Source organism: Calonectris borealis, chromosome 2 (assembly GCF_964195595.1).
Source record: "Calonectris borealis chromosome 2, bCalBor7.hap1.2, whole genome shotgun sequence".
NCBI classification, from domain to species: domain Eukaryota; kingdom Metazoa; phylum Chordata; class Aves; order Procellariiformes; family Procellariidae; genus Calonectris; species Calonectris borealis.
In genome coordinates this window covers 1,951,124-1,971,302 of record NC_134313.1, presented here as the reverse complement: position 1 = coordinate 1,971,302, position 20,179 = coordinate 1,951,124, and positions in this window count along the sequence as shown.

The following is a 20,179-nucleotide window of genomic DNA, read 5'->3' as shown; positions in this document are numbered from 1 at the left end:
TCAAAGACACACTCCCTCAGAGACAATCTCTTTCCTGGAGTAATCTTCCCCTGCTCCCCACTCCTCCCAGGGTGGGAGAGCCCTGGAAATTACTTTTGGGGGGCAAATAATGGAGAGGGAGGTGAGCTCTAAGCAGCACAGGTCCCCCAAAGATGTTGCACTATTTGCATCAACCGGAGCAGAGTGGTTTGGCTGGCACAAAATGTCATCTCCCCATCCTGGATGGGCTGGCATCCCTCCAGAGCCATGATCTCATTCCTCCCACCTTCCCAGAAGTGCCCCATCTGATGCCCCAATCATGACTGTTTGCTGCTTCCACCCCTTCCCCTGCCAAGGTCCATGCAGGCAGACATCTCCTTCCCCATGAGCCAGCCTTCTTCCCTGAAATTAAAGGCTTAAAGGGGTTGGTGCTTGCAACTGAACATCCTTGTTGTGCTGGGGTGACATGCGTGGGGCACCCATCCCCAATGCATCCCCATCTCATCCCCCAACACCCTGCAAGGTTTCCAGCCCTCCCAGGTGCCATGGAGGGACCAGGCACAGCTGGAGAAGGATGGTAGATGCTGGCCCCTTTTGGGGACAAGTTCTTCAGGTCAGGGCAGGTCCTGGGATCTGTCCCCTGGTGCCACGGCGGTTGGGGACGGTCACCGTGGCTGGATGCAGGCGGCTGCAATGCCAGCACACATGCAGCTGTCCTCCCCACCGAGCCAGCTCGCCATCATTTTAGGTTTCCACTCACAGTATGTGGCGATTTGGGGAGGGAGGAGGGGATCTTTATCTTATTTTTATTTATTGGCAGGGAAAGAAGAGAAACCCCGTCAGCCCTCCTGCGCTATGCAACAGGGATGGGAGCCGCGCTCCCTCGTCTCTGAGCCCAGGAAGGTAATTGCCTCTCTCGCTCCAATCCCTGAGAAACCTTTAATATATGTCTCCGCCAACTTTGAGGCCTTGTCCAATCTTGACAAATTGTAGTGGAACAAATCCTGTTTGGTTGTAATACAGCGATTCGAGGGAAGATGGATTCGAGAAAGATGGCAGGTCCCGCGCAGCCGTTTAATGTGTTTTGGCTGGGGGTGCTCGGCAGCGGCAGCGGCAGCAGAGGCGAAGCACGATGCTCCAGAAATGTCCCCCTGCATGGGGAGGGACACGTCAGGACCCCAGCCCAGATGCTGGTGGGGGTTTCCTCGGGGACTTTCCTCCCCACCAGCCGGTGCACGCGAGGAACGTCAGCTATGTTCCCAAAAAGATGCATTTGCCAGCAAGGCAGGTAGTTCTCCCCATCTCACCAGGGAGGAGCGTGGTGGTGGGCATTCCTTCCTCAATACGTCTCTTGAGGACTTCATACCACCCTCCCTTCACCCCGGCCACCCTGGGGTTTATTTTTAAACCAAACCATCCAGAGAAGATGCCCAGGGTGGGGAGAAGTGTTGCCATCAGCTGTTGATCATCTGTCCTGGAGAAAAAGCATCCATCTGATGGCAAAGTTACCCCCTAAATGGACCAGAGCCTTGGTACCAGGCCCTAATCCCACCAGCTGGTATGGGAACTGAAGGACATCAGAAATCCCCTGCTAGATTCAGTCTTATTTCAAAAAAGGCACAAATTTAGGGAGGAGAGGAAAGAAATTTTGCATTACCATATATACATTCATATGCATATAAAGCTGGAATTTGATTTTTGACAATTAAAACAGGTTATAGCATTGTAGGAAGAGGATATTTTAGTTTTCAGACAGTAACAAAATTGCGCTTTTAACAGCCTTCTGCATACAGGTATAACCTATTTGTCAGGAGATGAATGTTAGTCCCCATTGCAGAGCAAATAAAAGAAAATCCAAAAATGTACCACATCAGGAAATTGAAGGGAAATAAGCTCTTTTACTAAATCTATAACTGAAAATATATCAACTGAATGATACTCTTGGTATTAGACTGAGTCACAGTTTCAAATTTCCTATCCTGCTTCATCCCAAATCAAGATATATATATTTATTTGTACATATAAAAGACATGCATAGATACATATATATAAGTATTTATAATTTTTTTATTTTTATTTGTGTTTGTATACATATATACACACATAGGTATACATACGATTTTTTATGAAAGGAACAATTCTAAAAATATTTCTCAAGCCATCCATGCTTTGATTTTTCTGCACATTGAAATGTATTGGAAATCACAAAATCAAACCAAACCTTTCTGACTTGATTGAAATGCCACCGTAATTCCATACAAATACAGGGATGAAATCTATGTGTCCTTGCAAAAGTTGTTTTTTCCCAATTTCTGTTGAGTTGGCCTTTCCCAACTGAAATCTCCCATCTGAACATGTTTGACAAGCTCTGTTCACTTAACACAAAAGATATAAAAAGCTGTTATTTCTTTTAGCTGTTTAAGGCTGGTTTTTCACAAGGAAAAACTAGAAAGAGGATGCATGTTCAGATGTTTTTCAGGCAAGCCCTTTTCCCCCACAAACCTGTCTCAGCCTCATTTGGTCAAATTTTGCCATCATCAGACCCAAACAGCAAATATCATGAATATGTCTGAGACATATTTACATCCCCACTTTGTCTAACCCCTTAGCAAGAATGTACATTAACAGGAAAACCTCCTAACTACCAGTTTACACAATTAATTCTTCCTCAGTTTTTGGTCTGCCACTTGTACCGATAAAGATCAAGGTTTACCTAAGTATTTTTAATCTCCTGCAAATCTTCATTCATTAATTACTGAAGAGAATTTTCTGTTGCAATGGAATTGTTAAGAACATATTTTTTACCGATTCTGATCAGACAGCAAGGTTGGGTAAGTATATAAGCAGAATACACAAATCTGATCTTATGTTTCCTCCCCAAAAGTGCTCGTTGTGGATATTTGGGGAAGGAATATATGAAACGGGGCAAGTGCAGAGCAATCCTTCTCCGGACAGATCATCCCAGCTCCCTTCAATGAGTGGATTACAGATCACCGGAGTTGCAGATTGCTCTGATCTCTCAGTTTTCAGGGACATCAAGCCAAATTTCTGCTGTACTACTGAAAAGTGAAAATTTTGACTATTAGGAATTTGATTATTATTTTTCTCAAGGAATATCCTGCAAATTAGGGATAATCTTAGCTTGAAAGGCTCAGTCTTGCACAGGCATCTCTACCTGGAGATTCTCAAAAGAGAAACAGCTAAAAATGAGGCATGCACGCAGGCACAGAAAGTTTGCTTGCAGAGGGTTTTTGTCCCGGCCTGCTCTCCCCATGGAGGAGGCAGACTCTGCTGCAGAAGCCACCTTGTCCTTTAGGTGTTTAGAGACCCTGGCACAGGAGGACCCATTTACCAGGGCTACAAAATGCAATTAATCATCGGGTCATTTCATGGATGTAAGCAAGAGCAGAATTTGAGCACCTGACTGCAGAGCAGTTTTACTTATCAGCTTGTGGTCAAATTCAGTGCAATTATGTGGTGAGATATTGGAATGTGGGCTGAGCTTTACCCACAGCAACGCTATTTGTTTGAAACCGAAAGCAATCGGAAGGAAAACAAGCTGTCTGGCTACAGACCATTGAAAGCAATAGGCAGTTGCAAGGTCAAAAGCTTTGGCTGCCTGCAGTGGATTTAGGAGAGAGGGGAATCTGCTATAGCATTTATGAAACTCGGGCACTAAAATAAATACTGGAGGGCAGAGTTGGTGGATGCTGCCCACAAAATCAAGGCGCTGTTTAGAGCCGGTGGGGTGGATGCATCTTTCTTGGCAACACACTTAATTCTGGTGAAAATAGTGTCATCACCTTGAGCAGAAATGTGAAATGAAACAATTTTTAGATTGTGCATGTTCAGTGTTTGTAAGCGTAAAAGGGATGAGAGAATGGATAGGGGATGAGGGCCTTTTTGCTCTACGTCCCTCATGCTCTTGAGCCCAGCAATTTGCGGAAATATCTGAGCAGTTCTCCCAGGGGAATGCCGAAGTCCACCTCCATCACATGGGAGGCTGTAATCCTGAGGCACACTTGCGTCCTCAACAACATGGGACTCCAGGATTATTTCTAAATTACCACGTCCAGTTCAACCAGCCCACGTTTCCTCTCCACGGACACCAGCTCCATTGGTAAGTCTCTGGTCTCCAAGACTTCCAAAAAGAAGCAAAGTTGAAATAAAGATTCATCTCTCCCTACCCAACTACTGGGCTTGGACTGGGTCTGCTTGGTTGTCTCCAACACTTGAATCCCCCTGGCCATACTCAGATCCTCCTTGTGGCAAAAATGAAATTGCAAATCCGTATTAAACATTCCTTCATTTCCTAAGTGCATCCCCTCTCTTCCCAATCCTGCCACTATATTGCACATGTGAACCAACTTGAGAGGTCCTGAAGGATCTCTTGGGCATTAGTTGGTTGAGGAACTGAGATACAACACTCAACTTCCCTCAGACTGCCAGTGGCAGAGCCAGGATTAGGGTCCAGACCTCAGCTGAAGACCCTCCTTCAGCTGCACAGTCTCTATTCTTTCCTTGACTTCTTGTGAAAGGCTCCTAAAAACAGAAAGGGAAAAATCTTTTCTCCATGGGTCATGGAGAGAGACCAAGAAGTCCTTAGGTTTGAACCACAGAAGGAGGCTTCAGGTCAGTCAAATGGTTTCTAAGAAAGAGGATTTGAGGAATTAGACAACCTGTCGCTAGAGGACTGAAGAACAGGTTGGGCAGGAAAAGTCATGAACTGCTGCTTTCAGGAAATTTATTGCATATGTATGACCCATCACGTGTCCCAGATATCTATTGGCAGACCTGGAGGGAAATATCTCAGCCCTGCTGTCCCTTGTCTGAGCAGGGGACGCAGCAGCCAGCGTCAGATGAGGACTGAGGAGACAGCCGAGTTAGGCTGCAGTGACAGATGAGCTGGAAGAATGAGAGAAGAAAGGGTGGAAAATGGGAGCAAAGGCTAAGAAACCCTAGCCACACCAAAATGAAGTCAGGAAGACCAGCACGACCCTGTTCATCTCCACCTCTGGGTTGCTCAGAGTCCATAAATCTACATAGGCACAGATTTGTCTGCCTGTCAGGGAAGAGGGAAGGGAGATGTACTTTATTTCTAGTCCCAGTGCTTTTGATGAGCTGCAGTATTGCCCTTCATACTCCTCCAGTCTCAATAAACCTGGCTAATTAGCATCCTGACCACTCAATTAATTAGGCAGTACACTTAATTATGACAAACTACATTATTCGCTATAGCCCAGAGTCCAATGGACATTAGCGTCAGGTTATGTTCAGTAACAATTTGATTTGAGAGGGAGTTTATTGACCAGAAAAGACATATGATGAGATTAAAATAATCAGTAGAACTAGCTCAGTGCTATTGGCTTGTCGTAGCTGTGGGCTTGGGTTATAAAGACATCGAGGATGACCAAATTAGTCGCTTCATTCTCATTAAGAGCCACTGAATAAATGGAAAGATATTGGCAGAGTGGAAAGGGAGAGGCAGCCAAGCTACAAAGGGGTCTCAAATAAGATGCAGGACAGTGGGTTGATTTGGCTTCTTTCTCTTGGTCATGACCCAGCTCTTTGCCAAAGATAAAGGAGAAGCCCAGAGACTTTACTGCTCCCAGAGAGCAGTGGAACAAGGCTTGCCCGTATACAAATATCCTTTGGGAAGGCAACTGCCATTTCTCCCCAAAAATATGTCACTCTTTCTGAATAGATGGCATTGACCTGCCAGCATCCCAGTATGGGGTCGCATATGTTACCTTGCCATAGGGCTGACCTAACCCAAGCAGGGTGCATCTACACAGCTGTGCTGGAGCAAGCCAGGCTGATCTCTGCTGCCCGTCCGCTCTGGTCATCTGCTAGCTGATGATCATCACATTATGCGCAGAAGCACATGGACCAGCAAGGGGGTGGGGCTCGGCTCTCAGTCCATCCCATCGGTCTTGAGAGCATCCCATGCAAGAAGATGGAAGGTGATGTGCAAAAGTCTTTTCCTGCAAGGGTAGATGGGATTGATGGGCAGCCTGAACTGAGGAATTCAGGTCAACATGAGCACAAAGTCTTGGGGGGTTCAGAGTCCTTCAGTAATGCTGCTAAATCTTCCCCTTTTCTCCCCAGCTCAGCTGAGTAGCAAAACTACTTATTCTGCCTTTTTTTGATACTGCTTTTTGTTTCAAGAGTGATCTCAGGCAATTCAGTCAGAAGGAGGGATGAACCCTTCATTGCAGGTTTAATACCAATGCAGATGATGGGCTTTGCGGGTCCTGAATGGTAGTTCCTGACCTACAAGCCTGACTTGCAAGCACAACCTTGCACTTCTCAGTCAGCACTGATGTTGTCCACAGGAAGGGTCCATGGCAGCCTCCAGATCACGTCAGTCATCTGTGGTTACTCTTCTCAGTTGACCTACCAAGGATAAGCCCAGCAGACAGGCTGACGTTGCCATCAAGACTTCGTACAGAATGTGGGAGCTGCCAGCATCCCCAAAGGCTGTGTGCTTCACTGCCAGCAAGATAGTCCTGCTGGGAGTCCTTGAACTGCTTCCTGGCTGGCACCAAGACATTAAAAGTACTTTTATTGAGGTGAAGAGCTTTGAGAATCCCTGTAGATGTGGACGAGGGGTGAGAGAACCACGGGTGGCCCCTTGGAGCATATACATTGCAGCATCAAAGACGGGGAGTGGTTTCTTGTTCTTTTTCTTCCTCAGAATCAAGAAATGAAGGGAATAAGGTCCTTTTCTTTGAATTCAGAGGACGTATTTGCTACCACCGTATTAGCCCAGAGTCATTTTCCTGATTCAAGACTCTTCTGTGGAAAGAAATCAGTGAAATGGTCAAAATAGGGAGAGCTGGAACACACCTAAACTGGGTGATACGCACGTAATCAACAAGTCAAGGGATAAGCCCCATGAAAAAAAAACCCAAGAGAAAGATGGTTCCTCAGTGAGGGGAAGGAGAAAGAAGAGATTCACCAGGAAATCTGATCCAGCTCTAGGCATTTCCAATCACAGCTTTGTTCTTCCAGTATCTCCTGGCTGTGAAGGCCAAAAAGGTGGAAGGAGCCTACATTTGTGGATCTGCATGTCCCTCAAAGCTCTGTAGATTAAAGTTTTCACACAGATGTGCCTTCCCAGCTGAAGAAGACACACCAAAATGCCACTTTCATGGTAGTTTGGCTGGGACCATCCTGCTCCAGGAGACAACAAGTTCAGCCATACAGACATGGGTTGCCCTCAGGACCAAGGAAGGGGGTCAGCTCTGTTTTAGTCACCATTAGGGACATAGTCCATCCCAGGCCACACCTGAGTATCTCACCACAGCCCCAAGCTGTCACGAGCCACTCTTAGTCTTTTCCTTCTTATTCCCCTTTCCTTCCCAGGTTCACCAGGAGATGTTCATCATCCAGATCTCTCGGCCTGGCACATGCAAGGTGGAAGCTTTCCACAGGACAATGAATCAGCCATACCTGAGAAGAGTTTCCCAAAAGACTGTACCTGCTGCACAGTTTCCATCCAGCTAGTTCTTCCTCCAAATTGTGCGAAAGTTTAAAATATTTGATTATATTTGATTTGATGAAGGAGGGTGTATTATTATTTTAAGCTTCTTGGTAAATTTTTTTGCCATTATTTGACATAAACATTTTCCTGTCCTGTAGAAACACACATCTCCCTTATCAGGAATCTAGGAATCAGAAAAGAAAATAAACTTAGTTATTTTTAAAAGGCTTTCCTACATAAAAGGCTATAGGGAGAAAATATTCCTATTCATCCTCAAAAAGCAAATATAGATTCTATACCGATTTTCAATGACTTGAAATGTTATTGCAAGTCTAGAGGGGCTGACCAAGAGCAGAGTTAAGGCTCTTCGGGTACTGGAAAACTCTACACCTTAACATATTGGATTTCTTTTAAGTTTAACATTAACTCTGCATGTCTAGGTTTATTGCCCTTGGCTCCAGGATAATTGTAACACCCCTGTAATTTATTTTGCCATAATTACTGATATGCACTGCCAACTTTAACTGTGTTTTAGGACTGATGCCATAGTCCCGTGAGAGAAGGTGGTGATCCCTTATGTTGTGAATGGCTTGGTCCCATTTAGAAAAATAAAGGGCACCCATAATTTTCTCAAAATTACTCCAAACTAATGGCAGCGCCGGCTTCAGTCCTATCAGGAACAACAAAGGGACCGACACTTTAGAGAGAGGGAGGTCTTCTTCCTAGTAAATGGCTGTATCCTTCAGCCTTCACTGAAGGAGAATCTTTCAGTTATAAAGAGTAATGGAGAAGAGGAGGAATAACCATTAATCCTAAAGAAAGTCTATTGAGATACAATGCATGCCCAGTTCTGAATGGAGTTTCAGCAATACACAGGGTCCAGATCTACCTTATTCTGCTATCAAGATCACCGAGGGCAAAGATAAAAATAATTGGCAAGCAACGCCAGTCTAAATTACTATTACATTCCTGGGCTAATGAACAGGTTTCCTGTTAGTTCTCATAAAACATCGCTGGTTCCATAGAGCAAGGACTGTGATTTGGAAAGTACTGGTCATATTCTGTGCAGGGGCAGGGAAGCCAGACCTCTGTTTCTAAGGCAAACATCAACTGCTGCCTCTCCCGTGAGGTGTGTATGCATATGCTCTACATACGTGGGCTGCACTGCCTTTACGTTCGTCTGGCACGTGGTCTCCAACCGGTGCTGACCCCTAGGATTTGGGACTGGCTGGCCCCAGGGCTGGCACCTCCTACACCCAGACTGTGCTTCCCACAGCAGCATCGCACGCAGGCAGGCATTTAGCACAGCATCCAGATAGGACTGCATCAAGAGGTAGATCCACACCCTGGTGTAGCATCTCATCCAGGTGCATGAGGATCTGGCCTGTGCTCTGCCAAAGAGAAACTCCATGCCCTTCACTAGATGTGGCCTTCCTAAGCTCCTCTTTAACTCCATCTCATGGAATATGATTTGCTACAGTGTGGTCTCAGGCATGAGGAAAGCAGGTAGTTGAGAGGGAAGTGCAGCCCTCATCTGGGCTTTTAAGTTAGCCGCATGTTTGATACACGCAGTCTCCAGCACGGCTGCCGTGTAGTGTCCTAACCAGGATTTGCACGGTCATAGAATCATAGAATAGTTTGGGTTGGAAGGGACCTTTAAAACTCATCTAGTCCAACCCCTCTGCAAGGAGCAGGGACATCTTCAACTAGATCAGGTTGCTCAGAGCTCCGTCCAACCTCACCTTGAATGTTCCCAGGGATGGGGCATCTACCACCTCTCTGGGCAACTTGTGCCAGTGTTTCACCACCCTCAGCGTAACAAATTTCTTCCTTAGATCTAGTCTAAATCTACCCTCTTTTAGTTTAAAACCATTCCCCTTTGTCCTGTCGCAACAGGCCCTGCTAAAAAGTTTGCCGCCATCTTTCTTACAAGTCCACTTTAAGTACTGAAAGGCTGCAAGAAGGTCTCCTGGAGCCTTCTCTTCTCCAGGCTGAACAACCCCAACTCTCTCAGCCTTACTTCATAGGAGAGGCGTTCCATCCCCCTGATTATTTTTGTGGCCTCTTCTGGTCCCACTCCAACAGGTCCATGTCTGTCTGCTGCTGGGGACCCCAGAGCTGGACGCAGTACTGTGGGTGGAGTCTCACCAGAGCAGAGTAGATGATGGCTCTGCTTATCACAGTTTGCCATGAAGAGTTGAGGCTGGCCACCTCAAGCCACCCAGGCTTGGCAGAAGCAGCATTGCAAATACCTGTCCCGGATGGAGAGGACATTTGCTCAGGCCAATCTGTGCTCAGTACCTCCAGGAGCTGTCTGAACCATGGAGACCTCGCAACAAGTCCCAGAAGCCCTTGTTACAGCATTCCATCCCCAGGAAACAGAGGCAAAACTCAACCACATGGGCCCAAGAGCACCACATTTCATTTTCCCATGGACAATTTCCCATGGGTAAGGAAAGCTGGACCAAACAGAGAGCTGCTTTAGCTCCATGAAATGGAGGGAGATGGATGGGTAGATAGACAGAGCCACGCACATGAGAAAATCTAAGAACTTCATTTCTCTTAACAGCTAATTTGCAGAAATGAGGCCCAGGAGAAAATGCTGAACTCAGAGGCAATCCCTCAGAGAGGATGAGACACAAATCAGGAGACAGAAGAAGGGTTGCTCTTCTCCCCAGATCCCTGCTGCCAATGGTACAAAGACATCAGTTGGTCTACACGTAGCTGTAGAGTTTATCACTCACTAATCTCCCGGAGAGCAGAGCTTGGGGAGAAGTTTTCTACTGAAAATCTGTTACAGCTGAAAAATCGAATTTCAACAATATCAAAGTATTTCTCAGATACATTTCAATTTCATTGATTTTTTGGTGCTTAAGTTCCCTTCCTAATTCCAAGAAATTAAAAATAGAATGAAATGCATTAAAAGAGACATTTTCATTTTGCAGCTGGGAACAACTATTCAAATTCATCTTGAAAAAAAGACAACACTTGCAGCCAACTTGGAGGGTTCCTAATTGAAACAAAATATTGCAGCCTGCTCACAACCAAACATCTCAATTGGCCAAAGTCATTTTTTTCCAAATAGTCAATCTGCTGAAGTACATAAAGAAATATTCATTTCCATTCCAATCCAATTTCAAGAATACTGATGAACCTGATGTTTTTATATATGCCCTGCTTTAAGAACATGCCCAGATTCTCTGCCTGTCCAAATTTCCTTTCTGGGTTTCTGCTGCTCTCCCTGCTCTCCCACTGGATGAACCCACAGATTTGGGCAGGCTGGCTGCATCGTTACCAAAAGCACCGTGCACCAGCATCCGTGTTCATCCCCCCCCAAATTCAGCCCACCCCCAACTTCAGTTGATCCACTTCAACCCCTCGCCAATCCCTTATACTCACATGGTGTTGGCTCTGGCATGACTTCCAAAGAGACTTGGGCCAACAGCTTCAAATCTGGGATGGACTGTTTCCCAGTTCCCTTCTCCCAAGCAAGGATATATTCCTGGCTGTACCCTACTCCCAGATTATCATGCTTTGGCTTATTTTTCCCTCAAGCACAGCTCCTGGTTCTGGCACTGAGTTCAGCCACAGACAAAGTTCCCCATGGACTTTAGGACTGGACCAGACCAGGGGATCATGTTTTTTCACAGAGATGCTCTGAACATGGAGCCTTTCAGAGGTTCATTCCCTGAGGTCCCTTTTGCCTGCAGAGAAGGACCCAGAGGGAAGGACCATCATCTGACCAAGACTGGGCTGTGTCATTGTCAAGTGCACCCCAACTCTATCCTGTGAAGAAAGGCTGAGAGAGTTGGGGTTATTCAGCCTGGAGAAGAGAAGGCTTCGGGGAGACCTTATTGCGGCCTTTCAGTACTTAAAGGGGGCTTATAAGAAAGACGGCGGCAGACTTTTAACAGGGCCTGTTGCGACAGCACAACGGGGAATGGTTTTAAACTAAAAGAGGGTAGATTTAGACTAGATCTAAGGAAAATATTTTTTACGCTGAAGGTGGTGAAACCCTGGCACAGGTTGCCCAGAGAGGTGGTAGATGCCCCATCCCTGGAAACATTCGAGGTCAGGTTGGACAGGGCTCTGAGCAACCTGATCTAGTTGAAGATGTCCCTGCTCCCTGCAGGGGGGTTGGACTGGATGATCTTTAAAGGTCGCTTCCAACCCAAACTATTCTATTCTATTCATTCTATTCTATCTGCTGAATGGTTTGCATGGAAAGGTGTGGACAGGAGAAGGAGTCAAAGATTTCTTCCCAGCCACATCTACCCAGCACCAACAGGGGTGTGAACAGCTGTCCCATGCAAGCCCATCCTCCTGCCCTACCCAAGGTGTTCAACAGAAGTGCTATTGACTGCCTGGAAACTGGAGGGACTTGGGCAACCTGGGAAATTGGAAGGGAACAGATTTCATTTGTTTGATGTTTTTTTAATGATAACATTTCACCTGGAGGCCCCATACCATCTCTCCACTGCTCATCTGCAAAAGTCACTCCACCTCACCAGCTCCAGATGTTACCCTATGCAAGCAGGCAGGAAAGTTGGGAAGGCAATCATGGGTGGATTCCCAGAGCACCACTTGAAGCAGTGCTTCATCTAGACCAGCTGTGGGCAGGGTAGGGCAATATGGCAGTGAGGTAACACAAGGGTCTGGTCCACAATCCCACCACCCTCATGAACACAGACTGCAGCTTGTGGTAGCTGATCCATGGCCATTTGCCTCTCCCAGCAGCTTGCTGTCTGGGGCATCTCCACACTCTGCATCCAAAGGTGTTAACGGCTGAGCATAGCTGCATGCTACCACAGAAACCACCCTGGCTACCACAGAAACCATCACAGAGGTGCCACTGCCCCCTACTCCCAGGGCTGATTCAGCTTACAAAGTGCAGCCTGGAACAGAGCTCAGCCCCTCTCACAGCACCTCATCACCTTTGCTGGGTTGCCCAGGCCCCACGAGTCCCTCAAGCAGAGATACCACGCCCAGAAAGGTGGCGTTGAGCGATGGTCCTTGCTGTCAGTCAGAGAGGGTTGCAAGCCACTTTGGAGGTCTGCTTTTTGCTTCCTGCAGAGTGCCTCCATGCCAGCAAGCCATAGAGGAGGAGGAAACGGTGCAGAGAGTCTGTGCATGGGCCTATCCCAGGTCTGGCAAGGCTAATTGGCACTTTTTAAAGGAAGACACCAAGACAGGACCAGCTGGAGTGAATCCAGCATAGCAACAACTGATGGAGGCCACCCCACGCTGCTGTAGTCAGGAAGATGAGCAGCTAGGGCAGGGAATCCATTTCTCCTTTGGCTTTGCAAGGCTCAGAGTATGAAAGACCCTCTTTTCAAGGTGTTGCTATCACACACATCATTAAAATGCAGCAATCCCCCTGCCTGGGGTTCCTGGAGGGCAGCTCCCATGAAGGGCACGGACCACGGTCCCTCTAGAAACAAGATACGTAATGCAAGGAGAGTGCAAAGTGGTGCCTGCGGGAGAGGCAACCTTCACCATCTGCTTCATCCAAGTTGAGAGCCTGATGGTGGGCAATGGGAAAAAGCACCCAACAGGCAAGGTAGAAACTCATGCTAGAAGGTGAAAATGGGAAAACAGAGTTTGCACGGGAAACAATATGACAGAGAAGGCAAATTTGGGAACTGGTAGAAAAGGGAAGAAAGGGGAAAGGGACATATTGCCTTACAAGAGGCACTGAAGCACATTTTTCAGAGGTCTGTAGGCTGCAGAGGCACAAGAAGCAATAATTTGCTCTACTGACCATTTGGGAGGGGGAGAGAGGCCTATGACACAGTCCTCTCTCTGTCTCACTCCTTCTCTCCCTCCCTCCCTCTCAGACAATCAAGTGAATTAAGTTTGCAGAGTTACGTAGGAGGCATCGGGCGTCAGATACAATTACTCACCCGCTGCATCATAATTACTGCAAATGGTCCATTAAAGGAAAATTATCATCAATATGATATTATCAGACAGCGGGTAAATGAATAAAGGAAAGTGCTTATTCTTCCATTGTCCTGTTAATAGAGACGTCTTTGAAATTGATAATGTGAAGGATGCCACCTCACTGGGGACTGTGGGCCAGCGGGATGTGGAGGGGAACTGTGGGTGATGACACACAAACAGGACCCATCTTTTGGGATGGAGGTGCAAATGCGGATGTGCACCTTCATCTGATCGTCCAAGCAGTGGACGAGGAGAATAGACTAGGACTCTTGGGCAAGGTGTCATCTGTGTTCAGGACACCCTCACATTACCGTCCCTTCTGCCCAAGGGATCCAGCACTGTCTTCTGCAGATGGTGCTTTAAACTCAGTGCCAGCAAACTTTAAGGGAGCTAAATCCAACCCAACATGCGAACCCAGGCCAGGGCCAGATCATCAGGCTCACCTCGCTGTTAGGAGGTTTTTCTTCAATGGCTGCTCATCGGGCAAACACTTTTGAACTCATCATGCTGAAATTAGGCCACAACTGCAAAAAAGCATCAACTAATTGCAGCTCTGGATCAGCAAAGGTGATGTTTTTGTGCACTGTTGGGCTCTGAGTGCCGAACACCTGTAGGAAGATCAACTTCCACCCTCACAGCTGGGAAGTGGTGTTTTGGAGGCAGAGGGTTGGGGACAATCATGCTGGAGCAATGAATGACCCATGCCCAGGATGGCATGAGGTGTCCTGCAGAATTAGAAAAATAAAGAGACAAGTAGATGAGATCTGGCTCCTGTGGGTCACCAAGAGATGGTGATGGTGATGGTCTTGGATGCTCAGATCACCTGAATAAAGTATCTCTGCAAGACACAGCCCAATTATCTTGCTGAGAAATCCCAAGGTTTAAGGCAGGGCTGGGGGATGTAACACCCAGTGTTATGGTTGCAATAGTCTCTTCAGACCTTCGAAACAGTGATCAAAAGACACAGAGCCATGCAGGGAAAGGCAGCAGGGTCCTTCCAGAGCGTAGAGTATAGAATCATAGAATCATAGAATCATTAAGCTTGGAAAAGACCTCTGAAATCATCGAGTCCAACCGTCAACCCAACACCACCATGACCACTACACCATGTCCCGAAGCGCCTCATCTACACGTCTTTTCAATACTTCCAGGGATGGTGAGTCAACCACTTCCCTGGGCAGCCTGTTCCAATGCTTAGCAACCCTTTTGGTGAAGAAATTTTTTCCTAATATCCAATCTAAACCTCCCCGGCACAATTTGAGGCCATTTCCTCTTGTCCTATCACTCGCTACTTGGAAGAAGAGATCGACCCCCACCTCACCACAACCTCCTTTCAGGGAGTTGTAGAGCGCGATGAGGTCTCCCCTCAGCCTCCTCTTCTCCAGACTAAACAGTCCCAGTTCCCTCAGCCGATCCTCATCAGACTTGTGCTCCAGGCCCTTCACCAGCTTCGTTGCCCTCCTCTGGACACGCTCAAGCACCTCAATGTCCTTCTTGTAGTGAGGGGCCCAAAACTGAACACAATATTCGAGGTGCGGCCTCACCAGTGCTGAGTACAGGGGCACGATCACCTCCCTGCTCCTGCTGGCCACACTATTTCTGATACAGGCCAGGATGCCGTTGGCCTTCTTGGCCACCTGGGCACACGGCCGGCTCATGTTCGGAGACACACAGCATGGGAGACACCGCAAGCATATTTGGGTTTCAAACAGTTACTGCAGCAGAGTAACTGCTCATGTTTCACACATTAAGATACTGCTTTTCCACCTGGGGCCCTCAGGCCACAAAACCTCAGGAAATTATATGGGTGCAGAACTAATTTCTAGTAGTGAGGCCAAAACTTTTCACCCTCACTAATGTGGGCATTAGAATTCCAGCAGCCAGTGAAGTTCTGCTATTTAATAGTGGCTAATTAACTACAGTAGATATAGCCAAAGGTTAGTTCTGAGCTATTTTTGAAGAGTAACTAAGTGAAGTGAGTCTCTTAACTAGCAGTTTACATTTAGTACGGTAGCGGTCTGAACCTCCACTAGAATAATTCAAGGGCCACAAATTTGAACACACAAACAAATCCTGCTGTAGTAAACCATTTCCCTGGCAGGAGTGAAAATGGAGCTCCATGGGATGCATTACACCACCTCGGTTCCTTGTGGGCTCTCTTGAACCTTCCTCTAGAAGAGCTATTTCCAGCTGAACTATTTCTGAATCTGCATATACAGAATTTTGAGGAAAACATACCAAACTTTTTCCAGCCTTCCTGCTTTCAAGTCTGGGAGACTCTTGTGCGATTAGATGGGTCAAATCCTACAGTAGGTGTGTTTTACATGCCCATGTCATGGAGCTCTGGATAAAAGGCGTTTTGATAGGATTCATCTGGCTCAAAGGTGTGTCTGCAATGGAGACACCTCCATCTCAGGCCCCCTTTCCCATTGATGGAGAATGAGCTGATACAGTTAGTGGATTTGAGGGAACTTTTCCACTCTTCCTAAAGTAGAAAACTACATCTTAGTGGACAATATGCTTTCTCAGCTTTGTGGATGGCACAGATCTAAACTTCTGGCTGTAACAGGAGCCTAAACAGGTGCTCAGATGGAGACACCTATGTGAAGACTCCCAAAACAGAAGGGATGAATCCCAGCCTTTGAGTAACTGGGAGAAGGACACCTATGAGCTCCCCAACTCCAGTGGAGTGACATCCATTTGTTGTGACTCCTGGTCTCACTGTGATAACAATGTGATAGCTCATTTCAGTGTGAGGAGCAGGTCAACAGACCCAGAGATGGGTGGCAACCCCTTGCTCCAAGCTCTAGCACACAGCATCTTTACCTGGGTATTTAGAGTCTCCTCTCATCTTCCTCCAGAAATCTTTCTTTGCATGAATGGAGATGGGGCATTGTGGTCCTAAGTTATCACAAGGTCTACACCTCAACATGCATATCCTTGTGTGAAAGGGTGGTCTGAACCATACTGAGACCCACTTGAAGGAGAACAAAGTGCATTAGGACACTCTGGACCCTTTGAGGCTGCTGTATGCCCCATGGTGTGCCCACTAGCAAGCTGGTGGGACCACCTCCAATCCGTCCCAGACTGGAATGTCCATGAACAAGCAAGAGATGCCACTACAAGGTAAAGTGCCATCAGCAAAGCAGAGGTGAGGTGGGAGCAGAGCCAGCCAGAGCCAGCCCCAGCTGTAGGACCAACGAGCATCTTCAGCTTAGTTGCCCAACAGAATCCCAGTGAGAAGCAGTAGAAACACCCACCACTTAACATGCTGCTGAGGTGACCTACTATAACAGGGCTGCCTTTTCCCTCCTCCAGTGCATCCGTGGCCAGACATCAGGGTGACAAGGACATTTGTAAGGCCATGGTAGAGTAGACAGGCTCTGCCCAGGGCAGCCAGCCCCACTCTCTGGTTCTCCACACTCTGCCAAGAGTCCCCTGTCCTAAAAGGGCCCAGGATAGGAAGCCTTCACAGAAGAGTGAGCATCTGGCCAGAGCAGGAATATGCCTGCGGGGCCAGGTTTGGTAAAGCGGCACGGAGCTGCATCGGTCTCAAGTGTAGAAAATAGTCAGTGAAGGGAGTAAAGCGGATCTGCTGCTATTCATTTCACAGCTGTAGTGGGATTAGTGGAACGAGGGTGATGGGGTAAGCTGCCCCTTTTATCTCATTCAAACATGTTGCTAATTCAGCAGAGCACCGCAGCCAGGAGCAGCTCCCAGCCTAATCCACTGTATCATTCTCACCCAGCGTGAAGAAACGAGAATTTTAATCCGCTCCCCACCCCCCCACACCCCATCAGCTGCTCCAGCGGGCTCTGCCTGGCCTAACCAGGCATGGGGACCCACTCCATGCCTGTCATTGCTTCCCCCAGCCCTGTTGATCAGCGATCTGGGAGCTGGGAGAGGTGGCTTCTCAGCTGCAGCTCCCAGTCTCCGCTCCATGGGCTGAACCAGGCTGTCGGTAGTCCCACACAACCCCAGGCTCCTGGGTGGCCGTGGGAACAAAACACCAAGACTATCAAGGGTAAATGCATCTTGAGGGGTTTCAACTGACTGCTTTGGTGTATTCTAAGGATCTTCTTCCAAGTCGGGAAAGACGGTGGTGGAGAGGTGGTGTTTCTGTGGCAATGAGCAAAGCACCATGCAAGGTGCCACAAGGGCAAACATTGACCCAGACAGACCTCCAAACCTGGGGATTTAGGAAAAGGACAAACCAGCAGGTGACAGAGGATGTGGTGTCCAGGCCTCATCACCCTGTGGCTCTCCTTTGAATTCTGCTGGGGGGTCAGAGCTCCCTTTCCAGGCAACATTTGCCTCTCAGAGCACATGCAACAAACTGTGAGGTATATCTTCCTTCCTCTGGAAACACAGTCCCTAAACCAGCTTCCACCACAAGAAATGCCACCTGAGATGCCTCCTTTCTGAAAGCCACACCTTCTGCACTCCCAAACCTTTCAGCCACGCCTTTGTTCCCAAGGAAATACTGATCCATAGCCCCCTTCCCACGTTTTCACCCATGGATCTCAAAGCACTGTAAGAACTGAGGCATCATGACCTGATGTGACAGATGGCAAAAATGAAGTGGAAGGGGATGCTCTGACTTGCCATGGGTCGCACAACTGAGTCCTGGCAGGCTCTGAAACTCGAGCAGAAGTGCAGAGTCTGAGCACGAGGAAGAATCCAGGTGTCTTGGCTCTGAACCTTCAAGGCCATGTCCAAGCATTAATTTTAACTAACAGGCACAATTCCCAAAACCTGTTGTAGACCTTACACAAATATTTGTCTGTATAGCCAGGGCTTATGCCTTGTCCTCTCCACTGAGAGCACGTGCCAGCTGACACGCATCCAGACATGCCTGCATATACCACAGAGGACCAACAGTACCTTCCCCAGGTCTCACTGTGTCTCTGCTTGTAATGCCTCCGAATCCAGTCTTAAGCACAGCTCAGTAAAACTCACTTAGGCTTGGGTACAACAGGTTAGAGACAGGAGGGTACCGTCACGCCACTGAATCCTTCTTTGCAACAAACAACATCTGCAAACAAGGCAGTGACAGCAGAGCCTCCGAAAGCATCAACATTTATGAACCTTGACATCACCTTCAACCTAGTCAGGTTCTGTGGGGCATCTTTTGATATCATGGATGTTTAGATTGTGCATCCTTTTTTCTCCAACAAAGAGCTTGGATGTGCCCCCATGTTCCCTTGCATTACACCAAGTGAACCCCTACTAGGTCTTTCCTTGCAGAGTAGAAGTTCTCCAGAGCTGCCTTGGCTTGAGCCAAGTACGGAGCTGTCAATCCTGGGATTAGGGGCAGCCTGAAGCCCAATACAATGTTAAACGAATGTATAAGAAGTTGTACAGATCACCCCACCAAGCCCCGTAAACACAGCAAACCCCGACACTCAGCAAGAGATCATACCACTGATTGAAGAAAAGAGGAGAAACAAAGAAATGCACAGCACGATGTGATGAGTTTTCCTAAACATCTGTAACAGCAGCACTGTAGAGAGGATCATGTCTTCAACCTGGAGACTGTATCTAAGAGGTTTTAGGTGGAAAGCACTCCTTATCAAAACTGGTGCAAGAATCTCTCCCCCAGGGATATATTTGCCCATTTTCTCCTCTAGAGGAAACAGCAGAAGTGCTTCCTGGTGGAATCCAAAAAAATGACAAGTGGCAAAAATCATTATCAGCTCAAAGCTGGCATCCAGCTCAGGAAATATCAGCCAGTTTGGTGAAAGTTTGTGTTCAGGAAAACAGGGTTTCCTCAGAGGACCTAAAGCAGAGTTGTCCCCCCACGTGACGGGAGACAGCGAGGATGCATAACAAGCTACTGTGCAAAAAAACAGAAGTCCTCGTCTTGAGTCCAGGCATACCTGACTGTGCAAGGTGAATGTCCTCCCTGCTCAGAGGAAATACTGTGGCTGAAACACCAAATGCAGACACTGGGGCCTGGCTTTCTGCTTCTCCCTGTTCCTCAAAGTACCTGCATGCCCTTGGGTGTGATGGGAGATCTCTACTGAAATAGCACAAGCAGCCCCTGCTTCCCACCAGGTCTCGGTCCATCCTTATGCAGAGAGCAGATCCATGGCTCATGGCAGAGCGAAGCAAGGCTGAGAAGCCAACGCCTCCATCCCAGGCCAGATCTGGTGTGTTGCAGCTAAGCCAGCCCTGAAGCATCTGGAAAATATCCAAAGGCAGGTAGACGGGCCACAGAGAAGGACTGGGCTAGACGTTTCTTTGCACAGCACCAGGGTGGGCTGAATCCCCGCATCCCTTGGGGACTGACCCAAAGACGCAGTGCTCCCATGGGGTAGTGCCTCAGGGACACCCCACACGACTTACCAGGGGACACCTCCCCTATCCCTCCCAGGACCTTTGGGATTGAGGCTAAAAAACCCAGACTCACCCTCCCTAACCCCAACTCCCCCTGCCTGGTCCAAGGCTTCTCCCCAAACACCTCCCATGAACCTCTTCCAATTGCACACCAATAAAAAGCGCATTATTAACACCCCTCTGTCTCCGCTCCCTCACGCTCTCTGATGGGCAATGAAACCTCCCTGAATTATGCCGCTCGGCATGCTTACAGTTTAATTACATTTAAAGTCAATCAAGAGCTTCTGGAGCTGAGTGGCTGTTAAAGGGTTGTAGAGGAGGAGTGGGAGGAAAGGATGGGACAAAGACCCCCAGAGCTGATGTGCATGCACACACACACACACAGAGCCACCTTCTGCAAAATCATTAACATCAATCTATTTTCTGTCCCTC